The 20,743-nt window shown below is 50.3% G+C and overlaps 1 protein-coding gene across 1 annotated transcript in view; it reads right to left on the bottom strand.

The window, feature by feature from the left end:
• Window positions 1-20,743, bottom strand: part of LOC147725878 (putative E3 ubiquitin-protein ligase HERC1) — a 1,064,842-nt gene that overhangs the window by 94,229 nt on the left and 949,870 nt on the right. The window lies entirely within an intron of this gene.

The following is a 20,743-nucleotide window of genomic DNA, read 5'->3' as shown; positions in this document are numbered from 1 at the left end:
ACCTGCAATATTGGCCATGTGCTGGGTGTATTGGTATGTGACAATAGGTGTCCTTTAGTGAGCCATAAAGTCGCCATATTGAGGAAGTGGGATCACATCTTGTAGGGTGACCGTATGGAAGTGACTAACAGGATGTGTTCGTTTAGGGACCTGAGGTCTAGAACTGGCCATACGGAGCCATCCTTTTGGGTATTAGGAAGAATTGTAGATATACCCCTGTACCCAGGGGACATATTGCGACTGGCTCTATGGCTCCTTTAAAGAAGAGAGCTTTGACCTCGAGTTTGAGCAGTGTTTGATGTTTCAGTGATAGCTTGTGTTTGCGAGGTGGAATGTTGGTAGGTGTGGTAATGAGCTCCAGACAATAGCCACATTGGATAATGTCCAGCACCCACTGACCTGATGCAACGCTTTGCCATGTGGGTAGGAAATGTTGTAAGTGACCTCGGTCTGGTATTATGTGGCAGGGAGGTAATAGAAGGAAGTGGTGGTGGTCGTTGTAGCTCCACTTGAGGAAGCACCCTTGACACTACCTTTGAAATTGTTATAACTATTTGGCCCTCTTAAGTAACCCAGAGGGTAGGTATGTTGACCCAGATTGTGTTGGTATGAGGTGGAGATGTCAGAAGCGGTTGCTTTGAAACTTCCACAGTAGTTAGGGAGGCGAAAGAGTTGCAGGAGTTTGGAGACCCCCATTGCTTTTGCTGTAACCTTGTCTTTTTTGATTTTCTCCACTATTTGGTCAATTTGAGGCCCAAACAGATGTCATTTATCTAATGGAATGTTCAGCACATTTTCCTGAACCTCTGATTTGAAACCAGAAATACGGAGCAATGCAGGCCTTCTGAAAAGGATGCTGGTTGCAGTGTCAGCTGAGTCAATGGCCCAGCGGATGGAGGTGTTTGATATAAGCTTGCCTTCATAGACACGTTCTTGGCTCCACTTCTTGTGCTAATCTGGAGGGAATTGGAGAAGCTCCTCCATCTTGTCCCAGTGAGCACAATCATACCTTTCAAGAAGACCCATTGAGTTGCTGATATGCCACTGGGTGGCTGATTATGCTGCAAACCTTTTTACCACTGCATCTATACGCTTACTTTCTTTGTTGGTCAGCAGGGCATTTTTTATTTTTATTTATTTATTTTTGGGTATTTGATAGAGCGCGAACAATTGCCCGTAGGCGTCTCGGCGCTGTTACTAATGCAAACTTCTCCACTACTGAGCTTCTGGCAATTACTGCATTTACTGCATCTGCACTGGCCTTTGAGTTTGCTCGCTTCTGAGCAGTGGTGATAACCAGGGAGTTTGGAAGCAGTTGGCCCCAAAAGTAGATGGGACAGATGGGGAGGCCTTATACTTTTTGTCCACTCTTGGTGTTGTTATAACCCTAGATCTAACAGGGTCTTTACAAATGTCCTCTATCTGCCTAAGCATGACCTTGAGCATTGGGAGGTATTGTGTAGCTCTTTGAGTGGAAGACAGTATTTAGAGGAGGAAATCTTCTTCTAAGAGCTCTTTATGGAGTTCCACATCATGGAAAGAGGCAGCTTTCCCTAAACGCTCCTGATAAGATGTGAAGTCATCGGGAGGGGAAGGTCAGGTGGGATAGAGATCCAGATCTATCCCTTGGTGGGTCCATCTCATAGGTATCCTAGGGATCTGTATGTGGTGGAGAACCAAAAGTGTCCTGCCCACCACCAGGCTCAGCTGTATCAGAATGTGGAGAACCCTGAGAAGAAATATCCAGTGGGTCCCCTGGAGAATGTGGTGGAGAAAGTGAAGCCAGTGGAGGCGGTGAGGGAGGTGCAAGAGGTAAAAGACTGGTGGCCTTGTCTGCCTTTTTGTGGTGTTTTGCAGGAACCGGTATGGTCAGAGTCTCCTGGAAAGACAACTATCTTTTGGGTGGTGGAGGAATCGGTGCCAAAGAATAGGCAAGGATTCAAACCGTATGAGGCTAGAAAACAATGTGTTTTTGTCTAGCATCCAGTTGCTCTTGGAGTCGATGGAGGATTGGCTTCACCGGTGTGCCAGATTCAGACTTCAAAATTTTCGGGTCTGACACAGGTGTTGGATTTTGGCACCAAAGCTCTGCTCAGCGTCATAGCTGTGGACGTCGATGGTGGAATTTGACTTGCACAGAGGATCGGGTAGGTGCCAGCTGGCGTTCGAAGACCGAAGTGGACCATACCGGAGATTTCAGCTTTGTTTGCGTTTTTAGAGCCTACCCGGCTGGTGGGGAATCTAAACCAATTGTTCAGTGCCGACCATGGCCAGAAGGTAATGGTGGACATAGGGCCTCTGTATGACGTTCCAGAGAAGCAGAATGTCTTTTGGGCTGGTTGACACGGTACCATACTCACAGACTGTTAAGCAGGCGTTAAGCCCTCAATCTCCAATCGACCTCAAGGTTGGATCCAGAACTGCCCTTAATAAATAATGCCTCTTCCTCCACAAACTACAATTGAGGGTGTTCCTCTTCTCAACATCAGAGGTCTAGAGTGTCCTCTATGCTCCCCCACGACCTCTGGAGTCGACGTGCAAAAACGGTTTCCTTGGAGCTGAAGGAGTGACAGTCATATCAATCACCTTATCTGTGTTCTGGCGACAGGCAAAGATTGTAGACCTGGTTTAAGTCGGCCCGCGGGTACTTTGCGTGGGAGCAGGAATAATAATGGAAGAGCGTCTATCCCATCACTAGCAAGACATTATTGGAAAATGTGATGGAGACTGAAGAAGTCCCCGAAAGGGGAGATACTGTGAAGGCCATGGTCGAAGCGACTGAACTTGGTGAAATCTGTGTACCTCGATATGCAAAAATTGGAAATGCGATCAGAAACAATATTGACAGAGGGTAAGGTACTGAGCAAACCTAAAAGATCACTGTCACAGTGTCGAACATGAGAGCACACACAAACATCCAATCCCAAGGGTGGAAAGAAAACAATCTAACAATGGAGTCAATGCCAAAGCGCATCATCACCCAGAGGAGGAGTCACTCTACTTCAAGACTCGAAAGGCTTCTTCAAAGAAAAACAACTTGCACACATCCGGGCACAACATTAGATTTTATTCTCATCATTTCTTCTATGCATACGTGCTGCATTCCACAGCACACATTTAAAAAGGAAATAGCCTCAATAAATAGATTTTGAGCTGGAAGGTGTCACGTCGAGCACAAAAACTGTCCTGACTTTAAGGCAAACACCCTTAAACTGTGGTGTTAGGGTGCCTGCATTGATGCTAGGAAGCTACAAGTTGCAATAGCACATGGAATAGTAGACCTGTTCCATTACTTTGAAGATTTGGGGCAGTTTTTCTCTTTCTCGTTCACACAATGCACTTTAGCAACTTCATTTGCTGTGCTGTGTTGCTTGAACTCTTTAAAAAATATGCTCCTCAGTTCTGGTTCTGCTACGAGGTCAGATCTCTTCACGTTTTTACTTTCTGAGAGAGATGTTTAGTAAGACTCGCAGGGCCTCATTTATGAGGCTGTGTGTTACTTTTACGCCGCCGGTGCACCACTTTTTGTGACGCACCAGTGGCATAAAAAATGCGCCTTGTTGCGCTGTATTTACAAAGTGACGCATCTAGGTAGATGCGTCACCTTGTAAACCCCTGCGCCACATTATTCCTGCGCCAGGTATAATGAATGCAAGGGGGGCGTATTGACGCAAGAAAGGTCGTAGAAGTGACGCAGTGAAATCTATGAGATTTCACTGCGTCACTTCTAGGACGCTGTTGCGTCAAAATCTTGAGCCTGCCTCACAGCAGGCGTAAGACTGACGCAGGCCCTTTCACATGGGACTTGCCCCATGTGAATGGACGCATTGCTGGAGTTGCGTCACTTTTGTGACACACTCCAGCAATGCGTCACTTTTGCTCTTACAGATACGTCAGAAATACTGACGTATCTGTAAGTCATTGCGCAATGATGCGTCATATTGTAAATATGACGCATCATTGGAGTCGCAAGGGGGGCGCAATGAAAAGTGACGCATCGCTGTTTTCTCGCAGTGATGCGTCACTTTTCATAAATGAGACACGCAGTGTTTATTTTGTTGTAAAAAGGGAGTGGGATTCTGCTCCTTTGAGGCACTGAACATTGAAGACTCAGAACTATTCCATGGTGAGTGATGCCCCGGTTACTTACCGGTAATCTTCATTACTCCGAGTATAGTCTTCCTCGCCACATGACTTACATAGTGAGCTTTGTGAGAAGTTGGCCTGGTATATAATGCTCACTAATTCTTAGTGATCACTTTGTACCATGCCAAGCAACCCTTATGATGATTGGTTGTAATTCAACCTTGTAGACCAGTTATCCTAGTGGTAACGTGGACAAAGCAGTCTTAGGCTAAACTCTGAAAGGCATGTGAAGCCAGCTGTTATACCATACACAACCCCCTTGAATACCAAATGAAAGGGACACCACACAGATATATATTGAAAATATATATTGATTTATTAACTATAAAATCCCCTGAACTCTTTATGAGCACAGAAGCACAAGCGTTAAATCACAAGACAGTTTAAAATACACAAAAGTTGCACAATATGGATGAGCCCTAGGGGCCACCTAAACCATATACTAAGATAGTGGTATAAGAGATACCAAAAGGAAAGGGAACAGGCCTAGGGCCTTGGGAATCGCTGGAGCTATTCGAGACTGGCAATGATTAAGTCGGGAAAGGCCCACGGGACTCGGGTGCAGTGTTCAAAGTGCACGCACTTTCCAATGTAAAGTCTATGGTGCGTAAAAGTTACACAAAGTTAGTTTAAGGGCACTTCCGCTGAACCTAGAGGAACAAAACTTAAGACACAGACCCTAGAGGTGTGTACCAGTGTAGGGACACCGGCGTTGCAATGTTACCTCACCCACAGGAAGTGGGTGCACAGGGTCGAAGTGGCGTCGGGTTTTGACACGCAGGTTCTTGGCGCTTGAAGCTGAAGATGCTGCAGGCGACGTGAAGGAGAAGTGTCCGGTGGATCCAAGGGTGGATCTGAAGTGGTGAAGACCTGAAAGCAGAGGGGACAATGTTCAAAGTCACTGACCAGTGACCACCGTGGAACCAGATTGGAACCAGGCAAAGTCGGGTGCAAACAGGTGATGAGGTGTTGCTTCTCTCTGCAGCCACGTGGACACGAAGAGGTCAAGGACGTCCAGGAGTCGATCACGAGCTGTCCCTCGAAGGCTCTAGCTGATGGCGGTGTCGGCAACTCGATTGAAGCAAACAAGCCTTGGCTAACGCAAGCCACGGGGAAAGTTAAAAAAGGCTTATTACTCGAACCAGCAAGGTCAGAGCGGGTACTCCTTTCTACAGGAGCGAGGGCAGGTCTGGAGCAATCAGACCCACAGTGTAAATTGTAGGTTTCGTTGCCAAGATGGCCGCTGATCACGTGACAAGCGGCCGGGATGGCGAGTCGAGTGGCACAAAGCAAAAGGGCCCCACGCAGATCGTGGAGATGCTGGAGGGCTGATCTTTGGTGCAAATGCTGCTCGGTTGTGGGGCTTCTTAAACCCCAAAGCACAGAGTCGAGGGTGCCTCGGGTGCTGCGCAGTCAGCGTCTCGGGGGTCTTTCAAGATGTCCGCTCCCACGTCTCTCGGTGCCTCCACGGGTCCCTTCTTTGCAGGAACTGTGGATCGAGCTGTGAGAAGTCTGCGAAGCTGGGTCTTGTCAGGCTCTGCACTCGGGCAGCGGCGGGAGGCGGCGGCAAAGCAGACGTCGAGGTGCTGGGTAATGCCTGTGTTCACAGGGTGGCCCCTCCTAGGCCACAAGGGAGATTCTCTTCAGTCTTCTGTGCAGCAGAATGTCGAAGTCCAGTCTTCTTCTTGTTTAAAGTTGATTTCAGGATGATCTGCTGTGCAATGGCACTGCTCCCACTCTTATTCCCAATCTGAGGGGTGGATCACCTACTAGGTCCCTCCTCTGGGTGGGACCAGGAAGGGGAGTGGTTACACCCCCTCTCCTTTGTCCAGCTCCTAGCCAGGACTGGGGCTGGAAAGCCCCAGAACCGGTTTGGGCTGGCTTATGCACAGGGACACCTTGTGTGCCCCAGGCATGTCTCAATCTATTCAGCCCTGTCCTACCCAATACACAAAACCCTGTCTGGGGTGGTGCTCGCACCTCCCCAGGCAGGAAACCCTTTGTCCAGGCCCTCCTCGCTGGAAGGACTCCCAGCAGCAGGAGGTCAGACATGTGTCTGTGGTGGCAGCATCCATTTTGTGATGCTGAGGCTCTGTTTAACTTTAACCGGGGTTAAGGCTACACACATGTCGTGTCCCTCTAGAAGGGTGGAATGCTATCCCCGTCGCCAGAACTGGCGAGGGGATAGTATTCCAATTCGTATGACACCTTACTCGACATGTTTTGATAAAGCCAAACCAAAGATAGCATTTAACCGCGAAGATTATAATGCACTTAAGAGTATATGGTATGGCAATATCCCGGAACAGCTTAGGGAGTGGTTCCCGACAGCTGCAGACAGGCTCAGCTCATGCTAGAGCACCATCTCACATGTAACCATGCACTCTGCCCCCAGGATTGCAGGGGCCTTCCATAGGAATGGCTTACAGGTTAACATGTGTCCAGTTTAAGGTTAGATATAGGGATACTATATCTAAGTAAGAGGTGATTACACCAACTTACCCCAGCTGTGTGATCAGCCAGTTGTGTCAAATCTGGAGGCCAGGCCAGGGGTGGCACAAGACGTGCTGTAGCCCCTGGTAGGCCTTGGATGCACCTATGCCCTGGGTACCTAGGGTACACTGTTACAGGGGCCTATAAGGTGAACCAGTTCCAATTATGTTATGCACCTAGGGTACATGGAGTCCATTTTAAGGAGAGAGCAATCAGCCTGGGGCCCTGAATAGCAGGATCCCAGGCCAACTATGTCAAAAACCAGCTAAACACCAGGCAAAAAGTTTGGGGGTAACCATAGTCAGATATCCACCTTCCTACATAACTCCCCCCCCAAACGAAAGGAGATAAGGCTATCCTTGACCAGGTAAGCCTATATTGCCTAAGTGGCCATATAAGGAAGTACCAGCTCTGGCTTGGTAACCCCCTGTCTCATGGTCCACTAAGCAATCCCTCACCCTAAGGGTATCTGAGGGTCTCCACCATAGGGAATCTCTACCTGTGGTGTGTCTTTGCAAAGTCAAAGGCTGGTGTTGGGATGGAGTACTGAAGTGAGTTTCCTCTGTAGGGCTCAGCTTCCTCCAATCACTCTCCACCATGTGTGCCTTTCTTTCTCTGACTGAGTTGCACTGTGCTCTCAGGGTCAACCTCTGACTACCTAAAGCTGGAGGCTGGGTCCCTCTGTTTGGCTTACTGGAGGGACAGGTCAGGTTTGGGGCCTTTTGGTCCCAGGTTTGGCTGTGCCCAACAATATCCATCTGGGGGAGGTCCCTAACTACTTTTAAGGGGGATCCCTCCCTAGTTTTTAAAGTTTTCACCTCACTAGGGCTACTAGTTTCGGTGCCCCTAATCTGTTGATGGGGGTGCTTTATTTGACAGGGGGCCCTTTGGGTCTCACTGTCCTTCTTGTCCTCTGCAGCCCTGGGCTGAGTAAGGCAAGGTAGAGAGGGGCAGGTTACCTGCTCCAGACTGGGTCCCTCCTGAGAAGGGTCCACTGCCATCAGAGGCTCTGTCAGGCCAGGCCTAACAACCTCTGGGACAGTTCCTTCATCAGGGGTAAGATCAGTTCCCTGAGGAGGCTGATCCTTTCCTAAAGTCTGGTGGGAGGGAGATTTCTCTTCCTCCTCAATGCTCTCTGTTTGGGTGGAGTGATCCATCATTTCAGGCTTCACTACCCATGTATCAGTTTGAGTTTGGGCTGTGGCCATCACAGCCCCACCAACCTTTTCAGGAGGAGACTCAGTTTGGGTAGGGGCTGTTACTAGTACAGCCCTGCTACTCTTTTCAGGAGGGAAGTTATCTAAAGATGGGGCTGAGGTTTGCTCAGCCCTCCCAACCTTTTCAGGAAGGACATCTTGAATTGGGGCTGTAGCCATTACAGCCCCACTAACCTTTCCATGGAGATTTACCATTCTAGAATGGGTTTGCTGTTCAACCTCAGCCCAGGCTGAGATTTCCAAATCATTACCCAGTAGGCAATCTACAGGCAAGTTTGCTGACACTGCCACTCTCTTTGGGCCAGTGACACCTCCCCAGCTAAGATTGACTACTGCCATGGGATGATTGGATTCTATGCCATCAATGTTTGTCACCTGATATTTGGCATCAGGTAAAAGTTGCCTTGAGGGGACTAGACATTCAGCCACCATGGTGATGCTAGCCCCTGTGTCTCTGAAGGCCTCAACTTTCAAACCATTGATGAGGGGCTCCTGTCTATACTTGCTCAAAGTGTTTGGGCAAGCAGTGAAATTGGCAAACCCCATGCCAGTCTCATAGACAAGAGTATCTGAGTTAGGGGACCTGGATAGGCCAGAGTCCACCTGTCCTCCAAAAGTAAACCCACCCAAATTCTTGGGGGTGCTCCCACCACCTGGGGGACCACTGCTAACAGTGACAGAAGGTGTTGGAGCCTTACCTGGAGGTATATTCTCCTTATTGCCATTCCTGGGACAACAGCTATCTGTTTTGTAATGCCCCACCTGTTTACAGGTATGACAATAAGGCTTTTTCTGGGTTGTAGAAGTGTCTTGGGACCCACCCCCATTCTTGGAGTTTTGGGGCCCTGGGGAAGTCTTTTCCTTACTTTTATCCCCACCCTTCTCTTGAGGCTTGGTAGTCTCTTTCTTTTGGTCACCACCTTGATTCTTAGGCCTGATCCTGGTTCGGACCCATTTGTCTGCCCTCCTACCCAATTCTTGTGGGGAGGTCAGATCAGAGTCAACCAGGTGCTGATGTAGAAGCTGATTTTGACAATTACTTAAGATTTGCTCTCTCATAATTAAATTATACAATCCTGTATAGTCAGTAACCTTACTTCCCAGCAACCAGCCCTCCAGAGCCTTAGTGGCACATTCAACAAATTCAGACCAGTCCTGAGTCTGTGTCTTCTGGGTATCTCTGAACATTAACCTGTACTGTTCAGTGGTTAAGCCTAACCCATCAATCAGAGCACTCTTCAGGACCAGGTAGTTTCTAGAATCCCCATCACTAACTGTGAGGAGTCTGTCTCGGCCTCTACCTTCAAAGGAGAGCCACAAGATTGCTGCCCACTGCTCCTGAGGGATCTGCTGTACCATGCAGGCTCTCTCAAGTGCAGTCATCCATTTGTGGATATCATCCCCAGCTTTGTAGGGGGGCACAATCTTACTCAGGTTTCTTGTATCAAAGGACCTGTCTTTATCCTTCTGGATATTGCTGCCACCTGTGGATCCTAATCCACTCTCTCTAGGCTGTCTTGCTCTAGCAAGTTTCTCTTGGGCCAGGGCAATTTCTAACTCTTGTCTCTGGACTTTCAATTCAGCCTCTCTAATTTGAGCTTCTCTCAATTTGGTCTCATGTTCCCTTCTCTGAGGGCTAGTCATCCCCTTTCTGGAGTGACCATGAGAGCCTCTAGAAGCATGGGATTTGTCAGAGTCACCTGAGTGAGTCCTTCTCCTCCTAGGCTTCTGGTTAAGTCCACCTGGGGGTCTGAATGGGTTGTTACCTGATTCATTCCCAAGTAAGCTTAAGTTAGCCTGGTTCAGTCTACTGACCAGCACCTGACTATTTCTGTCATCATCTGACCCACTGCTTTCCACCTCTTCCTCTTCTTCCTCTTCCTCTTCCTCCTCATCTACTTGAGGAGCTCCAGTGGTGGAGGCTTCCTCATCTACTAGGATGATAGGACCAGGGGTGTCTACAGTGTCATCCTCTGAAGGATGGCCTCCTTCAGCATCCCCTGTGGGGTTTGCCTTAGAGGGCTTTAGAGCCTCAGACTGGTCTAAGAGCTCTCTTAGGTGGTCTGTAGTAGGGGAAGGCCCTGTCTTCAGACCCCTTAAGACACAAAGCTGTCTTAATTCCTTAAAGGAAAAAATAGCAAATTTGGATGGTGCCCTTGGAGGGTCACTCTCAACAGGAGTAAGTCCACTGGACCCCTCTGCTCCAGACATTGCTCTAGTGTGGGTGGATGTGTTGCAATCTACCTACACTGGTGTTTACCTACTAAACCTATCTAGTAGTTGTAGCTAGGGTGTGCTACTCCCTTTGCTCTACAACAACTAAGTTCAGTAGAACTTAAGTATACTAGTCTTGTTTTATATGTACCTAGCAGGTACCTGTATGATCTTTCAAATGATAATCTCAAAGATTGCAATGGTAAAACAACAGCAAGCTCAGATCCCAATCCGCTGCTCACCAATGTGAGAAGTTGGCCTGGTATATAATGCTCACTAATTCTTAGTGATCACTTTGTACCATGCCAAGCAACCCTTATGATGATTGGTTGTAATTCAACCTTGTAGACCAGTTATCCTAGTGGTAACGTGGACAAAGCAGTCTTAGGCTAAACTCTGAAAGGCATGTGAAGCCAGCTGTTATACCATACACAACCCCCTTGAATACCAAATGAAAGGGACACCACACAGATATATATTGAAAATATATATTGATTTATTAACTATAAAATCCCCTGAACTCTTTATGAGCACAGAAGCACAAGCGTTAAATCACAAGACAGTTTAAAATACACAAAAGTTGCACAATATGGATGAGCCCTAGGGGCCACCTAAACCATATACTAAGAAAGTGGTATAAGAGATACCAAAAGGAAAGGGAACAGGCCTAGGGCCTTGGGAATCGCTGGAGCTATTCGAGACTGGCAATGATTAAGTCGGGAAAGGCCCACGGGACTCGGGTGCAGTGTTCAAAGTGCACGCACTTTCCAATGTAAAGTCTATGGTGCGTAAAAGTTACACAAAGTTAGTTTAAGGGCACTTCCGCTGAACCTAGAGGAACAAAACTTAAGACACAGACCTTAGAGGTGTTTACCAGTGTAGGGACACCGGCGTTGCAATGTTACCTCACCCACAGGAAGTGGGTGCACAGGGTCGAAGTGGCGTCGGGTTTTGACACGCAGGTTCTTGGCGCTTGAAGCTGAAGATGCTGCAGGCGACGTGAAGGAGAAGTGTCCGGTGGATCCAAGGGTGGATCTGAAGTGGTGAAGACCTGAAAGCAGAGGGGACAATGTTCAAAGTCACTGACCAGTGACCACCGTGGAACCAGATTGGAACCAGGCAAAGTCGGGTGCAAACAGGTGATGAGGTGTTGCTTCTCTCTGCAGCCACGTGGACACGAAGAGGTCAAGGACGTCCAGGAGTCGATCACGAGCTGTCCCTCGAAGGCTCTAGCTGATGGCGGTGTCGGCAACTCGATTGAAGCAAACAAGCCTTGGCTAACGCAAGCCACGGGGAAAGTTAAAAAAGGCTTATTACTCGAACCAGCAAGGTCAGAGCGGGTACTCCTTTCTACAGGAGCGAGGGCAGGTCTGGAGCAATCAGACCCACAGTGTAAATTGTAGGTTTCGTTGCCAAGATGGCCGCTGATCACGTGACAAGCGGCCGGGATGGCGAGTCGAGTGGCACAAAGCAAAAGGGCCCCACGCAGATCGTGGAGATGCTGGAGGGCTGATCTTTGGTGCAAATGCTGCTCGGTTGTGGGGCTTCTTAAACCCCAAAGCACAGAGTCGAGGGTGCCTCGGGTGCTGCGCAGTCAGCGTCTCGGGGGTCTTTCAAGATGTCTGCTCCCACGTCTCTCGGTGCCTCCACGGGTCCCTTCTTTGCAGGAACTGTGGATCGAGCTGTGAGAAGTCTGCGAAGCTGGGTCTTGTCAGGCTCTGCACTCGGGCAGCGGCGGGAGGCGGCGGCAAAGCAGACGTCGAGGTGCTGGGTAATGCCTGTGTTCACAGGGTGGCCCCTCCTAGGCCACAAGGGAGATTCTCTTCAGTCTTCTGTGCAGCAGAATGTCGAAGTCCAGTCTTCTTCTTGTTTAAAGTTGATTTCAGGATGATCTGCTGTGCAATGGCACTGCTCCCACTCTTATTCCCAATCTGAGGGTGGATCACCTACTAGGTCCCTCCTCTGGGTGGGACCAGGAAGGGGAGTGGTTACACCCCCTCTCCTTTGTCCAGCTCCTCGCCAGGACTGGGGCTGGAAAGCCCCAGAACCGGTTTGGGCTGGCTTATGCACAGGGACACCTTGTGTGCCCCAGGCATGTCTCAATCTATTCAGCCCTGTCCTACCCAATACACAAAACCCTGTCTGGGGTGGTGCTCGCACCTCCCCAGGCAGGAAACCCTTTGTCCAGGCCCTCCTCGCTGGAAGGACTCCCCGCAGCAGGAGGTCAGACATGTGTCTGTGGTGGCAGCATCCATTTTGTGATGCTGAGGCTCTGTTTAACTTTAACCGGGGTTAAGGCTACACACATGTCGTGTCCCTCTAGAAGGGTGGAATGCTATCCCCGTCGCCAGAACTGGCGAGGGGATAGTATTCCAATTCGTATGACACCTTACTCGACATGTTTTGATAAAGCCAAACCAAAGATAGCATTTAACCGCGAAGATTATAATGCACTTAAGAGTATATGGTATGGCAATATCCCGGAACAGCTTAGGGAGTGGTTCCCGACAGCTGCAGACAGGCTCAGCTCATGCTAGAGCACCATCTCACATGTAACCATGCACTCTGCCCCCAGGATTGCAGGGGCCTTCCATAGGAATGGCTTACAGGTTAACATGTGTCCAGTTTAAGGTTAGATATAGGGATACTATATCTAAGTAAGAGGTGATTACACCAACTTACCCCAGCTGTGTGATCAGCCAGTTGTGTCAAATCTGGAGGCCAGGCCAGGGGTGGCACAAGACGTGCTGTAGCCCCTGGTAGGCCTTGGATGCACCTATGCCCTGGGTACCTAGGGTACACTGTTACAGGGGCCTATAAGGTGAACCAGTTCCAATTATGTTATGCACCTAGGGTACATGGAGTCCATTTTAAGGAGAGAGCAATCAGCCTGGGGCCCTGAATAGCAGGATCCCAGGCCAACTATGTCAAAAACCAGCTAAACACCAGGCAAAAAGTTTGGGGGTAACCATAGTCAGATATCCACCTTCCTACAAGCTTCAGCTCCACACCAGAACCCTCCAAAGCAAAAAGTTAGCCTCCCATGCCTCCCATCCCTCCCCAAGATGGCCGACCCATTACCACCTGACCTCTATAAGAGGCGGGCCGGCCCAACCCATCAGCCTGAAACCACCAAGCACAAACATGAAGCCGATAGCCAGACAGGGAGGGAGGGACGGGAACTCATGTGGCGAGGAAGACTATACTCGGAGTAATGAAGATTACCGGTAAGTAACCGGGGCATTACCTTCTCGTTAGTCTTCCTCGCCACATGACTTACATAGTGAGCACATACCAAAGCCAAGCGGCTTCACTGAAACTCACAAGAAACCAACAGACCAGAAGGGGATGACCACGAAAGAGGCCAAACCCAACAGACCAGTACGAGTGGAAGGACCACTCCGGAGAGAGGCAACCACGAGTAGGAGAACCAACCCGGGACCGAAGACACCGGGAAGGCCGAAAAACAAAACCTGACTCCAGACACACCAAGAGTCGCCTGGAAAACCGCCCCAACCGAAGGAAGGCAGAGAAAGGCACGGGAACGAACCGCATGGAGCCAAAAAAAGGCAACAGAAACCAGGGCCAGAACAGAATGAGCAGGCCTGAACAACACACCAGGGCCGCCCAACAGGCAGCACAAAGTGAGAGGGGAGCAAAAGTCCAAGAGAGGAACCGAACGAACAGAGGACAACCCAACCACAGTGACCCAATAAACAAGCATTGGAAATGCAATAGGTCTCGGATTTATTTGAGTTAGAGCTAATGGCATTGTAAATGGCAATGTCTTTTAGCCATGTGTTATGGAGTGTATGCATGTGGTGTGTAATGGAATTATGTGGTATGGATTGGAATTGTTCACCCTGCGCACTCACTGCTCTGCACTCACTGCTCTGCACTCACTGCTCTGCACTCACTGCTCTGCACTCACTGCTCTGCACTCACTACTCTGCACTCACTACTCTGCACTCACTACTCTGCACTCTGCACTCACTACTCTGCACTCACTACTCACTACTCTGCACTCACTGCTCACTACTCTGCACTCACTGCTCACTACTCTGCACTCACTGCTCACTACTCTGCACTCACTGCTCACTACTCTATACTCACTACTGTGCACTCACTACTGTGCACTCACTACTGTGCACTCACTACTGTGCACTCACTACTGTGCACTCACTACTGTGCACTCACTACTGTGCACTCACTACTCACTACTGTGCACTCACTACTCACTACTGTGCACTCACTACTCACTACTGTGCACTCACTACTGTGCACTCACTACTCACTACTGTGCACTCACTACTCACTGCACTCACTACTCTGCACTCACTACTCTGCACTCACTACTCACTACTCTGCACTCACTAGTCTGCACTCACTACTCACTACTGTGCACTCACTACTCTGCACTCACTACTCACTACTCTGCACTCACTGCCCTGCACTCACTACTCTGCACTCACTACTCTGCACTCACTACTGTGCACTCACTACTGTGCACTCACTACTGTGCACTCACTACTGTGCACTCACTACTATGCACTCACTACTCACTACTGTGCACTCACTACTCACTACTGTGCACTCACTACTCACTACTGTGCACTCACTACTGTGCACTCACTACTCACTACTGTGCACTCACTACTCTCTGCACTCACTACTCTGCACTCACTACTCACTACTCTGCACTCACTAGTCTGCACTCACTACTCACTACTGTGCATTCACTACTCACTACTCTGCACTCACTACTCTGCACTCACTACTCACTACTCTGCACTCACTACTCTGCACTCACTACTCTGCACTCACTACTCTGCACTCACTACTCTGCACTCACTACTCTGCACTCACTACTCACTACTGTGCACTCACTACTCTGCACTCACTACTCTAGACTCACTACTCTAGACTCACTACTCTAGACTCACTACTCTAGACTCACTACTCTAGACTCACTACTCTGGACTCACTACTCTGGACTCACTACTCACTACTCTGGACTCACTACTCTGGACTCACTACTCACTACTCTGCACTCACTACTCTGCACTCACTACTCTGCACTCACTACTCTGCACTCACTACTCTGCACTCACTACTCTGCACTCACTACTCTGCACTCACTACTCTGCACTCACTACTCACTACTCTGCACTCACTACTCACTACTCTGCACTCACTACTCTGGACTCACTACTCACTACTCTGCACTCACTACTCTGCACTCACTACTCTGCACTCACTACTCTGCACTCACTACTCACTACTCTGCACTCACTACTCACTACTCTGCACTCACTACTCTGCACTCACTACTCTGCACTCACCACTCACTACTCTGCACTCACTACTCTGCACTCACTACTCTGCACTCACTACTCTGCACTCACTACTCTGCACTCACTACTCTGCACTCACTACTCTGCACTCACTACTCACTACTCTGCACTCACTACTCTGCACTCACCACTCACTAGTCTGCACTCACTACTCTGCACTCACTACTCACTAGTCTGCACTCACTACTCTGCACTCACTACTCACTAGTCTGCACTCACTACTCTGCACTCACTACTCACTAGTCTGCACTCACTACTCTGCACTCACTACTCACTAGTCTGCACTCACTACTCACTACTCTGCACTCACTACTCTGCACTCACTACTCTGCACTCACTACTCACTACTCTGCACTCACTACTCACTACTCTGCACTCACTACTCTGCGCTCACCACTCACTACTCACTACTCTGCACTCACTACTCTGAACTCACTACTCTGAACTCACGATTCTGCACTCACTACTCACTACTCTGCACTCACTACTCACTAGTCTGCACTCACTACTCACTAGTCTGCACTCAATACTCACTACTGTGCACTCACTACTGTGTACTCACTACTCTGCACTCACTACTCTGCACTCACTACTCTGCACTCACTACTCTGCACTCACTACTCTGCACTCACTACTCTGCACTCACTACTCTGCACTCACCACTCACTACTCACTACTCTGCACTCACTACTCACTACTCTGGACTCACTACTCTGCACTCACTACTCTGCACTCACTACTCTGCACTCACTACTGTGCACTCACTACTCACTACTCTGCACTCACTACTCACTACTGTGCACTCACTACTGTGCACTCACTACTGTGCACTCACTACTGTGCACTCACTACTGTGCACTCACTACTGTGCACTCACTACTCACTACTCTGCACTCACTACTGTGCACTCACTACTCACTACTGTGCACTCACTACTCACTACTCTGCACTCACTTCTCTGCACTCACTACTCTGCACTCACTACTCTGCACTCACTACTCTGCACTCACTACTCTGCACTCACTACTCTGCACTCACTACTCTGCACTCACTACTCACTACTGTGCACTCACTACTCTGCACTCACTACTGTGCACTCACTACTCTGCACTCACTACTGTGCACTCACTACTGTGCACTCACTACTGTGCACTCACTACTCTGCACTCATTACTCACTACTCTGCACTCACTACTCTGCACTCACTACTGTGCACTCACTACTGTGCACTCACTACTGTGCACTCACTACTCTGCACTCACTACTGTGCACTCACTACTCACTACTCTGCACTCACTACTCACTACTCTGTACTCACTACTCTGCACTCACTACGCACTACTCTGCACTCACTACGCACTACTCTGCACTCACTACGCACTACTCTGCACTCACTACTCTGCACTCACTACTCACTACTCTGTACTCACTACTCTGCACTCACTACTCTGCACTCACTACTCTGCACTCACTACTCTGCACTCACTACTCTGCACTCACTACTCTGCACTCACTACTCTGCACTCACTACTCACTACTCTGCACTCACTACTCACTACTCTGCACTCACTACTGTGCACTCACTACTGTGCACTCACTACTCACTACTCTGCACTCACTACTCACTACTGTGCACTCACTACTCACTACTGTGCACTCACTAGTCACTACTCTGCACTCACTACTCTGCACTCACTACTCTGCACTCACTACTCACTACTGTGCACTCACTACTCTGCACTCACTACTGTGCACTCACTACTCTGCACTCACTACTGTGCACTCACTACTCACTACTCTGCACTCACTACTGTGCACTCACTACTCTGCACTCACTACTGTGCAGTCACTACTCACTACTGTGCACTCACTACTCACTACTGTGCACTCACTACTCACTACTCGGCACTCACTACTCACTACTCTGCACTCACTACTCTGCACTCACTACTCTGCACTCACTACTCACTACTATGCACTCACTACTCTGCACTCACTACTCACTACTCTGCACTCACTACTGTGCACTCACTACTCACTACTGTGCACTCACTACTCACTACTCTGCACTCACTACTCTGCACTCACTACTCTGCACTCACTACTCTGCACTCACTACTCACTACTCTGCACTCACTACTCACTACTCTGCACTCACTACTCACTACTCTGCACTCACTATTGTGCACTCACTACTCTGCGCTCACTACTCACTACTCTGCACTCACTACTCACTACTCTGCACTCACTACTCTGCACTCACTACTCTGCACTCACTACTCTGCACTCACTACTCTGCACTCACTACTCTGCACTCACTACTCCTGCACTCACTACTCCTGCACTCACTACTCTGCACTCACTACTCTGCACTCTGGAAACTCACTACTCTGCACTCACTACTCTGCACTCACTACTCTGCACTCACTACTCTGCACTCACTACTCTGCACTCACTACTCTGCACTCACTACTCTGCACTCACTACTCTGCACTCTGGAAACTCACTACTCACTACTCAGCACTCTGCACTCAGCTGGTGGTGTCTGTGTGTGCATGGCAGTGGTGGTGTGCGTGTGTGCATGGCAGTGGTGGTGTCTGTGTGTGCATGGCAGTGGTGGTGTCCGTGTGTGCATGGCAGTTGTGGTGTGCGTGTGTGCATGGCAGTGGTGGTGTGCGTGTGTGCATGGCAGTGGTGGTGTCCGTGTGTGCATGGCAGTGGTGTGTTGTGCATGGCAGTGGTGGTGTACGTGTGCATGGAACCTACTTGCAATCAGACGTGTTGGTTGTCACCAGAATGCTTCGTTACTGCTGCCGGTAATGCTGCTGGATGCTAGGACGTGAAGAGCACACCACTCACTTGAGTCGGGTCCAGCAACTTTTTGAATATCCGACCTCACTTCCTTCCAGAGGAGGATGCGAGGTCACAGCCACGACACACATAACCACTGCCCGGGTCTCCATGCTATTAGGCAGTGAGTCAGTGTTCATCTTTCTTTTCCCGCTCGCCAGCAGTTAAGTCACCCATTCTTTCAGCTCAGTTTGATTCTGGTGGTTAAGTGACACCGCGGGAGCATTTCTTCATCGCTCCAGCGGTACTTAGTAATCGTCTCGGGCGGCATCAATGCTGTAGCGGCTGGGAGCCGACAGAGGGCGCACTAACAGCAACAGTCAGTGAGGTAATAAATAGCATGTGAATAAATGTGACATGCAGTAGACACGGCCCTGATAGGTAAGTGCCGGTGCTAAGCACCAGAAAGCACCGGCACAATTAGCAAAGCAACCCGCTTCTCCCTATGTACTGGCGACCTTAGGCCTGCTGCTTCAGCTGCGGGGGGCGCGCGCAGCCGTGAACGGCGGCTGCGCGCGAGCACTAGCACGCAATCTGAGAGGCAGGGACGGCACGCGACTGGGGCAAGCCGGTGTGTCCTGTTGAAAGAGGGTACCCCTCCTTAGGTGCTCGGTGACTTGTTGGGGGCCTGTTGACGACTGTGCACCTGCCCGTCCTTGTGCAAGACAGTCTGTCCAGTGCTCACCCTCATTTGGCGAACGTCACCATGGAGCGCAAAGACACGCCGAGACGAGGTAGGAAGGGGGGGGGGGGTGTCTCTGTGTGTGCTTGCGCATGCGCTGCGGCGAGGGGGGGTTGTTCTGTATGTGTGTGTGTGAGTGTGTGTGGGTGAGTGTGTGTATGTGCGGCGAGGGGGGGGGGGTGGTCTGTATGTGTGTGCGTGCGAGTGAGTCTGCTTCCAAGGAGCCATGGGAGACAGGAAGCGCGTGCGACCTGATCCCAGTTCCAAGGTTGCGCGTGCACCTCGCTTGTCTGTCTCCCTTGACTCCTCGAAAGCCAGAATGATTACAAAAGAGTCTCGGAACGACAGATTGCTTCGCAATCTGTTCGCAGTTCCGAGACCTAAAAATCAACAGCGGAAAGAGGCAACCAGTACGTCCAACACAGCAATACCGCAAGGGCGACCACAACCCGCGAGAGAGCCGAACTAGAAAAACTGGGAAGCGGTACCAGAGCCATAAAAGGGTGCCGAAAAGAAACAGAAGGGGAACAACCCCCGCCACACAAAGGACCCCCGGAAGGGACTGCGACACCAAGGAGAGAACCCAGGCAGGCACCAGGGAAAATGAACCCAGGAAAGAGCCTAAAACGACACCGAAGAGACCCGGAGGAGAACCAACCGGGCAAAGGCGAAAAACTGAAAACCCACAGGTCCGCCCATGGCCAGAAGGGAGAAGAAGAGGCAGAAAGTAGCCAACCGGCCAGGTACGAGAACACCCTGCACAGTGACCAAGCAACCGGCCCAGGAAGAAACACCAAAAGGGAGCGAGCTGCTGAAGAGAGCACCCAGGCGGGCAAACAGACAGCCAGCCCACAACCAGGCCCAGCCCGGCGAGACAAAGAAGAACCGACAGGCACAGGAGAGCGGCAGCAACACACCAAAGGCGTGAAGAACAGAAGGGCAGAGTGAAGACGGGACCGAGCCATGACAAAAACACCCAGGGAGCCACCAGAGCCAACAGGACCCGGGACCCCAAAACCAGGGGAAAGAAACGAGGACACGCCCACACCGGAAGCGCAGGGCCCCGCCAGGAAATCCCATAGCACCGCCGGAAACAAAAACAGCCAGCAGGCAAAGGGACCCCAGGAAGCGCAAAGCCGGGAGCCCAACTGAGAAGGCCGAAGAGCCAAAAACCGGAGATCCAAAGGAAGCAGACAGGGCCAGACGGACCCAGGAGACTCCCGAACCAGGCACAAAAGAGGCCCGACCCACAAACCACCGAAGGAGAGGCGATGAGAACATGAGCACCCAGGGTCAGAAAGGCCGCAGCCAAAAACGACCCAAGCAAGGACAGCACCAAAGCGCCCAAGACAAAAAAGGGGCGAACCCCGCCCACACCCCGGAGCACGAGGCAGGGGACAAACCCACCACAGGGACCAACAAGCCCCAGCAAGGCAGGGGAAAAAACCCCAGAGAAGCCAAGGAACGGCAAAATAGAAGCCAGGGCAGTACCGTAATAGTGAGCCAGAACACGGCCACAAACGGAGACAAAGCGAGGCGCGTGATAAATGGGAGCAGAACAACAGAGCCCCAGACCACACCGCCCGCCCCCCCCTATTGACCCTTGGCCCGCTAAGGCAGAGCCTAACCAGCCCCAAAGAGACCGGGGGAAGGAAGGGGAGAGGTCCAAAAGCCCCAGAGTCCGCTAGCGCAGGACCACCAACCAAGGACCCATGCTCCCGCAACAGCAGGAACCACTTACCTGAAGACGCATCTGGAGAGTAATGACGCGCAGAACAAAAAAAACA

This window comes from Lissotriton vulgaris, chromosome 3_1 (assembly GCF_964263255.1).
Source record: "Lissotriton vulgaris chromosome 3_1, aLisVul1.2, whole genome shotgun sequence".
NCBI lineage: Eukaryota > Metazoa > Chordata > Amphibia > Caudata > Salamandridae > Lissotriton > Lissotriton vulgaris.
Note: the sequence above shows the minus strand (reverse complement) of the source record. Positions and strands in the feature narration are given on the sequence as shown.